Source organism: Eleutherodactylus coqui, chromosome 1 (genome assembly GCF_035609145.1).
Source record: "Eleutherodactylus coqui strain aEleCoq1 chromosome 1, aEleCoq1.hap1, whole genome shotgun sequence".
NCBI lineage: Eukaryota > Metazoa > Chordata > Amphibia > Anura > Eleutherodactylidae > Eleutherodactylus > Eleutherodactylus coqui.
The window spans coordinates 316013640-316025404 of record NC_089837.1 but is presented as its reverse complement, the minus strand read 5'-3'; the positions used below and the strand labels follow the sequence as shown (position 1 = coordinate 316025404).

The following is an 11765-nucleotide window of genomic DNA, read 5'->3' as shown; positions in this document are numbered from 1 at the left end:
GGTGCCCGGGTGATTTGCCTTCTCTTCCTAGATTCTCCCGAACATTTCAGGCCAGTTGGCAAGTATTAATATACACCTACCACTGCAATGGTTCTATATGAATCACACTACAACATATCTATATAGTGTGGTTGGCATTCCTGACATGAACATGCCAGTGTGATTTCTCTTGACTATTTCTGGTTTACCCGTTTTTCCACTAATATTTATAACTAGAGATGAGCGGTTACGTCTGCGGACATCCCTTCCCCTTCACAAGTCTGGAACTTACATTCCTGCTGGTCTGGATCCGTCAGTGTAGAAGCCGCCTTCTCCTCTCCACCTCCTTCCTGCACTCTACCTGAAGTGATGGGAGGCATTTCCAAAGAAAAACGCCTCGGGTCCTTGGGTAAATCACACACTGATGAGTGCAATATCAGTCTGGGTTTCATGACTTGATATCGCACTCAGCTGAGTATAAGAAGCCTGAGAGAGCAGCGCCCCCTACCAGCAGGTTACAAAGAAACTTATGCTGCACCTGCTTGTCGGACATTCAGGGGAAAGGGAAGGCACAGAAGGGACATCAGTAGTTTGTGGCACCGCAGAGGGGACACCAGTAGTCTGTAGGGACACAGAGAGGGCACAGCGGTACTTTCTGGGGCCACAGAGGAGACACCAATACTATGGAGAGATAGTGAGAGCTAGTGGTAGGATGGGGAATGTGCAGGGATGAATCTTGGCAAGAAGAAATCTTAGTGGCAGTCTGGGCCCAGAAAAAGAACAAAAACGAAACCACAAGTCTTCTCTCCTTCTTTGCACTTCATTTCACTTGCCAGCAATGCCCAACAATGAAGAGGGGTGCAGAGGGAGAGCGGTGAGTGAAATTCACAGGTTCGGTGCCCGGGTGATTTGCCTTCTCTTCCTAGATTCTCCCGAACATTTCAGGCCAGTTTGGATTATTAATATACACCTACCACTGCAATGGTTCTATATGAATCACACTCCAACATATTTATATAGTGTGGTTGGCATTACTGACATGAACATGCCAGTGTGATTTCTCTTGACTATTTCTGGTTTACCCGTTTTTCCACTAATATTTATAACTAGAGATGAGCGGTTACGCTCAGATAAAGCAGTTACTTGATAAAAATGTAAAAACTATTTTAAAAAGCTCCTCCCCTGTTGTCCCTTATTATTTAAAAAAAAACTTACAAATCCCCCCCCCCCCCCCCAATAGTATTGGTATTGCTAAATACATAACAATTTCAATTTTAAAAAAATGTAACCTGGCATAGTGAACGCTGAATAAAATATAAAATAATTGCCCAATATGGGTAGTTTTGTACATCACAACTTATATAAAATGGGGAAAAAAGCGATCAAATAGATCTATGAACCAAAAAATTATAACATTAAAAACTGCAGCTTGTCCTAAAAAAACAGCCGACTGTTAAAAAATAAAAATGTAATATTTTTTTGAATGTAGGAATTTTCATAAAATTATTTATATTGTTTTAAATAAGTATTTCTGGTCTGAAAACAATGATGTGTCTCCAATGTAAGCAGACGATGTCACTGCTACGGGTTGTGTAGGACCCGCCGCCTGTCCCTCTGCGGACATCCCTTCCCCTTCACAAGTCTGGAACTTACATTCCTGCTGGTCTGGATCTGTCAGTGTAGAAGCCGCCTTCTCCTCTCCACTTCCTTCCTGCACTCTTCCTGAAGTGATGGGAGGCATTTCCAAAGAAAAACGCCTCGGGTCCTTGGGTAAATCACACGCTGATGAGTGCGACATCAGTCTGGGTTTCATGACTTGATATCGCGCTCAGCTGTGTATAAGAAGCCTGAGAGAGCAGCGCCCCCTACCAGCAGGTTACAAAGGGATTTATGCTGCACCTGCTAGTCGGACATTCAGGGGAAAGGGAAGACACAGAAGGGACATCAGTAGTTTGTGGCACCGCAGAGGGGACACCAGTAGTCTGTAGGGACACAGAGAGGGCACAGCGGTACTTTCTGGGGCCACAGAGGAGACACCAATACTATGGAGAGATAGTGAGAGCTAGTGGTAGGATGGGGAATGTGCAGGGATGAATCTTGGCAAGAAGAAATCTTAGTGGAATTCTGGGTCCAGACAAAGAACAAAAACGAAAGCAGAAGTCATCAATCAGAGGAGATGACACATGTGATCACTGGAGGTAACAGCACTGTAATCACTATCACAGTGTAGAATCTAGCATCTCTATGATATGATTGTATTAGAGGTATACTAGAGCTGAGCCGCTGTTATAGATATGCTGTCCCTAATTTAATTTTGAGTTCTGCTGTGGGGCCCTGTGAGTTCAATGTATGCCCCTCTTTGCAAAAGTAGTAAAACATTAGGACTGTATAAATTTGGTATTGCTCTAATCGTGCTGATCCGGAGTATAATGTTCTCAAGCGATTTATGCTGCATAGTAAAGTCAGTAAAAACAAAACCCCCCAAAAATGTTGACATTTCTAGGTCTCACCCCCCAAAAAATACATGAATAAAAAGTTATATAGACATAATATAAACCCCAAACTCCTGCTATGCAGTAAATGACTGGGCCTGCTGGCAGTGCCGGAAGCAGACTGCGCTGTCCATAATACAGAGGCCTGGGTTGGTACTGCAGGCAAAGCTCCCATTGAATTCACTGTCTGCAGTACCAAACCAGGCTGCTACAATGTTCACAGCGCTATCTGCACTTCTACTAATAGTTAAACTCTCCAACAGCCCTTTTAAGGGGTTAACAAATATTTGTATTATAGCACACGTTTTATATTGAGAATGCCACCACAAATGGGGCTGAAATATGGATTGGACTATTGGACGGACTGACTTTCACATGTATATATGGAATTAGGATGTGCCTGCACATGGCATATACAGTACCTGGAATGTGAAACAGGTTGTGCAGTGGAATCACAGGTGCATCCACCCAGTATATAGCACATTAAGTGGGTGAAAACTGGAGAAAAGTCACAGATTTCTGAAACATGAGGATTCAAAATCCACAACATGCTAATTTTTCCATATGGATTTTTATCTGTGGATTGTTACAGTAATGACTTCATTTAGATGATATTCAAGGGGTATCATAGCCTTATCCATCAGGTATATCTAATCGTATATATAATGTATACGATGCATCAGAGAAGAGCGCAAAACACTGAAGTGATGTGTTCAGGCTCTTCTGCTTTATTGTTCTGATACAAGAGGTTCTATACTTTGGCTTCTCCAACGGTCCACAATGTAAAGTCCAGAGCGCGTGCGATACTTCTAATATAGTAGAATCCTACAAGAGGCTGATGATGACAAAGCTGCATGATCATTGTCTGAGACCCTGTTAGTAAGATGGAACTACAATGCGTCTTCTCCTCACATGTTTCTTGCTCTGCACACAGCATTAATATTACCACATAACATGTAATTCCCTACTGTTACACAGATCTCCATCCAGATGCATTGTACTGTAGATTGCTATGGAGCTGCGCTGAAGAATCCGCACTGCAAACCTGCACTGTGAATCCAACCTTCAGATCAGTTTCAGATTTTTGCTCTATTTGTCCTCTTCATAAATGACTATTTTTCTAGGTGGTGCTGGCAGAAGACAACTCTACTCGGCAGAAGTTTGCTGTGAAAGTCATCGCCAAGAGAAGCCTGCTTACCGAAGGAGAGGACCGCGTGATGGTGGAGCGGCGGGTGCTACAACTTGCATCTGGCAGCCCCTTTCTTCTACATGGACAATTTGCTTTCCAGACAAAGGTACATTTATGACTACTTCCAAATGAAGAAATACCAGTATATGTACCTGATGCTGTAGTGATACAAAGTATCTGCGAGCCGTGCAACAGTAAGACATTTCCATCCACAGAGATCTTGGGCTGACATAGCAATAGTCACAATGGGCCCCACTTTCCACTGAGGGGCCGTTAAATATACAATACCTTTATTATAATGAATGCCCGCTATTCAGTTTGTAGGTGTACAATGCTATGCTTATTAATGTCCTAGGATATCTGTACAGGGATATAGGAGCCGTGAGTCTATAGATGTCGAGGTGAACAACAGTAACAAGCACAACCGAAAATACCAAAAACTGGGTGCTACACATGTGCAAGAACTCTAATCAAAGTACTATAGACACAAATTGAACCACTTAAAACCTAATACAAACATAGAAGCGAACCACAGGGGTACGTGCAAACATCGGGGGTCAATCTGCTGATTTTCACTGCGGATGTCACTCATTGCCTTGAATGAAATCCACAATGAAGATCCATGACTTTCCTGTGACCGATGACGCATGCTGCATGACTATCCTCCACTGCAGGTTGTTTCCATTGTTAGTGAATGGGGTTTGTTAAAAGCCCTCTCATTTACATGTACTGCACATTGTTGGAGAATGTCGGTGCACATTCCGTAGCTGAAACTCCACAGCGTCTGAACTCACCAGCCGTCACGTTGGTTCAGCAAGTACGGCAGTGATTGGCTGACAGCAGTGCTCGCTGGCTAATCAGAGCCATCGCTTCCTGGAGGCGGGATTTATGAACGCTGCAAACAGGAAGTGATGATCTGTCAGCGGCCAAGGAGTGCAGGAAGCCCGGCGGAACTACGGAACTTCGCAGACCATCGGGAGGAACCCGGACCATGGCTACTAGCTTAGTATTAATAAGACATCCCCCAAAAAGAAAACCCTGTGCCTCTTTTGGGGCAAAAATTATTATAAGACAGGGTCTTATTTTCAGAGCATCATGGTATTGAATAGTTACTATTTGCAACCAGGCTCCTAAGCTGGGGGTCTGCAGACCCCCCTTTCTACAATACAGGCTGCTCTCATTGTAATTAGTTTGTAACTGTCTCTCACATAGCATGCTGAATGGCAGCTTGTGTCACTTGAAATTAAAGGGGTTGCCCAGTTACTGGACAACTCCTCTTCAATAAGACCCCCTGTATTAAAACAATAAATTGTGATATACTTACCCCTCTGCAGCCTCCGGGATCCTTGAGCCCGCTGCATTCCCGGTGATGGTTGTGACAGATGATGTCACAGGAAACCACATGATAACTGCAGCCAATGAAAGCTCAGTACAGTTTGGTTGCCATAAAAGAAATTAAATTAATATCCCTCTGGTGCCAAGAATTTTGAAAATTTAATATTCCAGGTTAAAAGTAGTAAAACTTAATAAAAACTATATAAGCTTGCTAATCGCCATTATCGTACCGGCCCACAGAATAACGTTGTGTCACAGTAAGATCTGCAGGATAATGGCATCAGTGCGTTTTATCATTTCACCACACTTAAAATGTAAAAATGTTCCCATACATTATATAGTAGACTAAATGATACCATTAAAAACACAACCCGTCTCGCAAAATAATAAGCCCTCATATGGCGAAAAAAAAATGTATGTATTGAAAATAGGGATGAAGAAGTGAGAATAAAAACATGAAAATTGGCCGGTCCTTCAGGGGTTAAAGGGAAAAGGGTTTTGTGTAAAAAATATGTGAATGTAGGCAAACGGTTTGTAAATAGTCTATGGATGCCACTGCGACTGAGATGGTGTCTTCTCTATGATGCAAACATGAAAACCTTATATGGACATTATTAGTGAAACTAGATGGAGAACGCCTGCTGTATGAGGTATAAGCTACACCTCTCCTGTGTCTGGGGCCGGGCTGCAGCCTTATTATCACCAGTACTGAGCTTACTGATCCATCATACATGTAACTGTCCCATCCCCCCCATCGTCATATAGTCTACATCTATGATGGAGAAATAACTGAGAATGGCCTCCGTATAACATAGTAACATAGTATGTGAGGCTGAATGAAGACAAGGTCCATCTAGGTCAGCCTTGTTGATCCAGAGGAAGGCAAAAAACCCAATGAGGCAGAAGCCAATTAGCCCTTTCGGGGGGAAAATTCCTTCCCGACTCCATAATGGCAGTCAGAATAAACCTCTGATAGTTCCTGTCTGTATAGAATGAAGACACTGCAATCATTTGGTAACTTGATCCTAGACATTCACATTCTTGTATCGCTCTTCTGTATGGCAGGACCTGGTGCTGCTCGGAATGGAATACATCAACTGCGGAGACTTCGATGAACTTCTACAGCGGAAGGGGTGTCTCGACAGCCCCTGTGCACGGTAATGTAGTCGTAAGCTAATAAACATCTCCCTGTAGGTCATACATGAAGAGGACAGTACATGAGTGAAGTTACCCTTACACGGGGCAATTATCGCTGGAAGCAGCAAATTCAGGCAATAGCCGTCCCGTGTACTGGGTATGGAGCGAGAAATCGATCACTGGTCAGAGTCACTTAGCAGAACTAAAAACCCAGCGACTATCGGCCGTGTAAACCGGCAATCGTTCAACAATGCATGACTGCCTGTTTACTGTGAATGGAGGCGGCGGGTCAGCATGATCTTCAACCACTTAGCCTCCATTCACAGAACGACTATCACTCCTTGTAAAGCACAGGGGCGATAGTTGGGCGGCTCTTCATGGAATGGCTGTTGGGCGCTTATGTAACCTATAGTAGTCCTGTGTAAAGGAACCTTTAGATTGTTAGCCTTACTGCCCACATACAAGCTCCAATGATGGACTCCATTCATTAAGGGACTGTACATAGAATAGAGTGTTATACTCAGAAGCTGCAACTATACTCTCCATCTATAGGATGTTAGCAGGGGCGTAGCTAAAGGCTCATGGGCCCGGGTGCAAAAGCTTATCTTGGGCCACCCAACTTCACTTAACTGCTTAACGCAGAGGCGTAACTTAAAGCTCCTGGGCCCCAATGTAAAACCTGTAACAGGGCCCACAAATATAATGCTTTATTCATAGTACTGGACTCCCTATATGGAGAAGAGAATATATAGTTATGTCAGTGGATGTTAGTACTGAAACACTTTGTTAAAAGACTTTTATCCAATTCTAGGCTTATTACTCCCTATATGGTCTGAACCTGTAGATCATGGATCTCACATTGTAATAGCAGCATCTCTTATACATAACTCTAAGTCACACAGTGCTTGCATAGGACTGCACCTAAAGCAGGGAAATGGCTGTTCTTGTATATCGGCACTGTTTGGCGGCCATTAATCTGCAAAAAGAAAAAAAATAGTTTTATGCTCCACCGCATGTAACATTATATTGCATTGCTCCGGTGGATGATATATCTTCTCGAGGCTCTATAGGGTGTCGCACAGAGAGCCCACTGATCTATAACACAAACACATATGGCGCTGCCCTGTGCAGGAGTCCTTATCCCCATGTTTGTAGTATGCAGAATAAGATAGGATTAGAGAACATGTAGCATGAAGAATGAGATGTGTGATCCCTGCAGTCTAGAGTAATAACCTCACATGGTGGATATTCTGCTCTTCTGTACTATGTGTTTTTCAGAGCTTTCTGTCAGCCTCCAGATACTAATTCTCTTCTCTCCCCTTCGTGCCAGTTTCTACGCAGCGGAACTTGTATGCGGTATCCAACACCTGCATGCGAAGGGCATCGTCCACCGGTAAATATATTCTTGTCTTATTTAGGTGTAATGGACTCAGGCCGGGTCTGTAATCCCAGATTATATTATAGTAGATGGTTTGGAATCTGATAGAAAACATACTTAGATATATTAATTCTGGATGTTTGTGCGCACATTAGGTAACATCTTCATATACTTATAAAGTAAATCAGCTAATGGGACAGATTCTTTCTTAGCAGTATGAATGGGAATAAACCATTGTTTCCTCTACTTCACAGAGATCTCAAGCCGGATAACATCCTGGTGACTTCAGCGGGCCATCTAAAGATCGCCGACTTCGGGTTGGCCCTCGAGGACATCTATGGAGATCGCACAGCCTCCGGATATGCTGGAACGCCGGACTTCATGGCTCCTGAGATGCTGAGCGGGGAGGAGTACAATGCTGCCATCGACTGGTATGCCTTAGGTATCATTCTTAATATCATGGTTACCAGCAGGTCAAAGTATCATCGAGGACGATTTAATGCCTCCAACATCGAGGCGAAGAACATCATCAAGAAGGTGAATATATTCTCTATGTAGTACGTGTTATACTAGACCAGGACAGTAATAATAGTTCAAAGCACTAGATTATATTTTTTTCCTTTTTAGCTCCTCCGGGAAGATCCTACGACGCGCTTAGGGGTCCACGGTGACATCAGAGCCCAGAGGTTTTTCCGGCATATCAATTGGGATTTGGTAGAAGCCCTGCAGATGCGACCACCACACATCCCTGTACCAGTGAGTATAAGCAGAAATTGTATTGGTTCAGCTTGGTATGTTATAACGTCATAGTAGTACTAATGGGAGATGTCTATGCCTCACTATGGTGCTAGACATGGGCTATAGCCCTAATATCACCTTTATGAGCTTCCTTGGTCTATATACTGTATATGTCTATGCCTCACTATGGTGCTAGACGTGGGCTGTAGCCCTAATATCACCTTTATGAGCTTCCTTGGTGTATATACTGTATATGTCTATGCCTCACTATGGTGCTAGACATGGGCTGTAGCCCTAATATCACCTTTATCAGCTTCCTTGGTGTATATACTGTATATGTCTATGCCTCACTATGGTGCTAGACATGGGCTGTAGCCCTAATATCACCTTTATGAGCTTCCTTGGTGTATATACTGTATATGTCTATGCCTCTCTATGGTGCTAGACATGGGCTATAGCCCTAATATCACCTTTATGAGCTTCCTTGGTGTATATACTGTATATGTCTAAGCCTCACTATGGTGCTAGACGTGGGCTGTAGCCCTAATATCACCTTTATGAGCTTCCTTGGTCTATATACTGTATATGTCTATGCCTCACTATGGTGCTAGACGTGGGCTGTAGCCCTAATATCACCTTTATGAGCTTCCTTGGTCTATATACTGTATATGTCTATGCCTCACTATGGTGCTAGACGTGGGCTGTAGCCCTAATATCACCTTTATGAGCTTCCCTGGTGTATATACTGTATATGTCTATGCCTCAGTATGGTGCTAGACATGGGCTGTAGCCCTAATATCACCTTTATGAGCTTCCTTGGTCTATATACTGTATATGTCTAAGCCTCACTATGGTGCTAGACGTGGGCTGTAGCCCTAATATCACCTTTATGAGCTTCCTTGGTCTATATGCTGTATATGTCTATGCCTCAGTATGGTGCTAGACGTGGGCTGTAGCCCTAATATCACCTTTATGAGCTTCCTTGGTGTATATACTGTATATGTCTAAGCCTCACTATGGTGCTAGACGTGGGCTGTAGCCCTAATATCACCTTTATGAGCTTCCTTGGTCTATATACTGTATATGTCTATGCCTCACTATGGTGCTAGACATGGGCTATAGCCCTAATATCACCTTTATGAGCTTCCTTGGTGTATATACTGTATATGTCTATGACTCACTATGGTGATAAACATGGGCTGTAGCCCTAATATCACCTTTATGAGCTTCCTTGGTGTATATACTGTATATGTCTTTGCCTCACTATGGTGCTAGACGTGGGCTGTAGCCCTAATATCACCTTTATGAGCTTCCTTGGTCTATATACTGTATATGTCCTGAATGTTTAGGTTGTAATATTGTTTAGGAAGAACACTTGAATTTCTGTGAATATCAGTGATAACTGACAGTAACCTGATTTAGGCCACTTTCATACGGGAGATTTTTCCATCTGACTTTCGAACCGATTTTTTTGGTTAGAAAGTTGGACAAAAATGAAACGGATTCATTAGAACGGGTATATTTACAGGGGACTTTTTTCTACTCGTATGACTAGTTCATGGAAAATAGAATTTACAGCATGTCCCATTCCTGTCTCATATCTGAACAAGAATAGCACATGATAATGTGTGATGTCCGGCACATTGGACAGCGCATGGATGGTGTGTCTGTGTGCCGGCTGATGTGAGTTCCATGTAAGAATCTTAGACACAAGTTTTAGTTTGTCCGTGTGCGAGTAGTCTTAGGCCCAATGCCCACGGGCGTATTTGCACTGCGGGATCTGGAGCAAATACTGCCCATAGGACATGCTAAGCAAAACACTTTTCCATGCCCACGAGCGGAAATAAACTGCGATTTTCTGCTGCCGGGGGGAAAAATCGCAGCATGTCCTATTCTAGTGTGAGGCTCGTACGGGCAAATTCCATTGTAGTCAATGGAAGCTGCCCATCCCGCAGCGAGTTGCCACACATCTGCATCATCGCCGGTGCAACAGCTCTGCACTGCGCATGTGTGGCTGCGCACCAGCCGGCACATCTACAGCGAAGAAAGAAGACAGCAGACAGGTAAGCCAGGGGTCACCGCTGGGGAACAAGGTCTGATTCCATTACGAGATCTCACAGTCGGATTCCTCCCCGGCCGTCTGCATTTGGCCTTAGGGCTCAGTCAGACGAGCGTCCTTTTTGCATTAAAAAAAATGTTGCATGCATGTGCAAAATGCACCTGACTGTAGCTCCATGCCCATTGCTTTCAATGACACTGCCTCTGATTGGCTAAACGCTGTGACCACTCACAGGCAGCACTCAGCTGTCATTCAATGAATGGCTGAGCACTGCCTGTGATTGGCTGAGCGCTCAGCCAATCAGACACAGCTCTTTTAGGAGGCGGGGATTTTTAAATCCCCGGCCAGCTGAAAGTGCTTCAGAGCAGTGCCGGCAGTCAGCGAGAACATGCGCCAGAGCTGCACAGCAGCAGAGAGGTGATGTGTGTATATATATATATATATATATATATATATATATATATATATATATATATACACATACACATTTTTTTTTACAGCAGCTTCTGTTTCAAGCCCTACCCCGAAAGTCACTGTGGGGGTTGACTGCATCGCATTGCTTTCAATGGGGCCAGCGGCAGTAGCAACGGCCCCATTGAAAGCAATGGGATGGCATCATGGTCCTTTGCCACAGCTGTGACAGCTTCATCCCCACAGGGAGTCCCCTTGTCACTGAACACTGTGACAGTGCTGTCACAGTGTTCAGTGATAAGGGGACTCTCCGTGGGGAATCTTTCTGCGTCGCACGGACCCACCCAGGGAACTGATGTCCTATCTTTTACAAGTATGAGTATTTTGCGCCTGTAAAAGACGGACATGTGAACAAATCATAGGGAGCCACTGGCTCTATCAGACATGCCTTTTTTTGCGCACATAGGCGCAAGCAAAAAAAAAAACGCTCGCCTGACTTTGCCCTTAGGGTGATAAATTTTTATACAGGAATTAGTTTGTTTTTTTGAACTGTAATCCAGTGCTGTCATGAGAAGTTATAATACCAGCTAAATCCCTATGCTTCCTCTTCTTATAGTCAAACAACATCCGGCACGGCTCAAGACCATTTAATCTCAAGAGGATAGAGGCAGCAGAAGCCCACCACTCGGCCATACCGGCAGACCACCAGGCCTTATTCACAGGGTTTTCATTTGTCAGCACTAACTGGAAAACCCTGGACAGCACACCGGCTCTTTAAGATCATCAGAGCCAGATCTCATAAGCCCCAAGAAGACCATCAAGAGAAGCAGAAGAACACCGATGATGTCATCAGGAGCAGCCCAGCAATTCCATCAGACCAAGCTGGATGATTACTGCCATGTCTACATCTGGCATACAGGTGGTATACCTTTGTTTTTCTTTTAATATGTATGGTGTGAGGATGTGCCTGACCATGTCAGGCGCACCGCATGCACAGAGTGCGTTGATATTATGGTACTATATATATAGTGTTACACTTTATATATA

At 43.9% G+C, this 11765-nt stretch overlaps 1 long non-coding RNA gene across 1 annotated transcript; it reads left to right on the top strand.

Annotated features, from left to right (window-relative positions):
- Positions 1-2161: 2161 nt before the first annotated feature.
- LOC136612079 (uncharacterized) lies at positions 2162-6448 on the top strand. Its single transcript, XR_010790349.1, has 3 exons — positions 2162-2177; positions 3596-3766; positions 6061-6448. It is a non-coding gene; the product is annotated as an uncharacterized lncRNA (long non-coding RNA).
- Positions 6449-11765: the final 5317 nt, after the last annotated feature.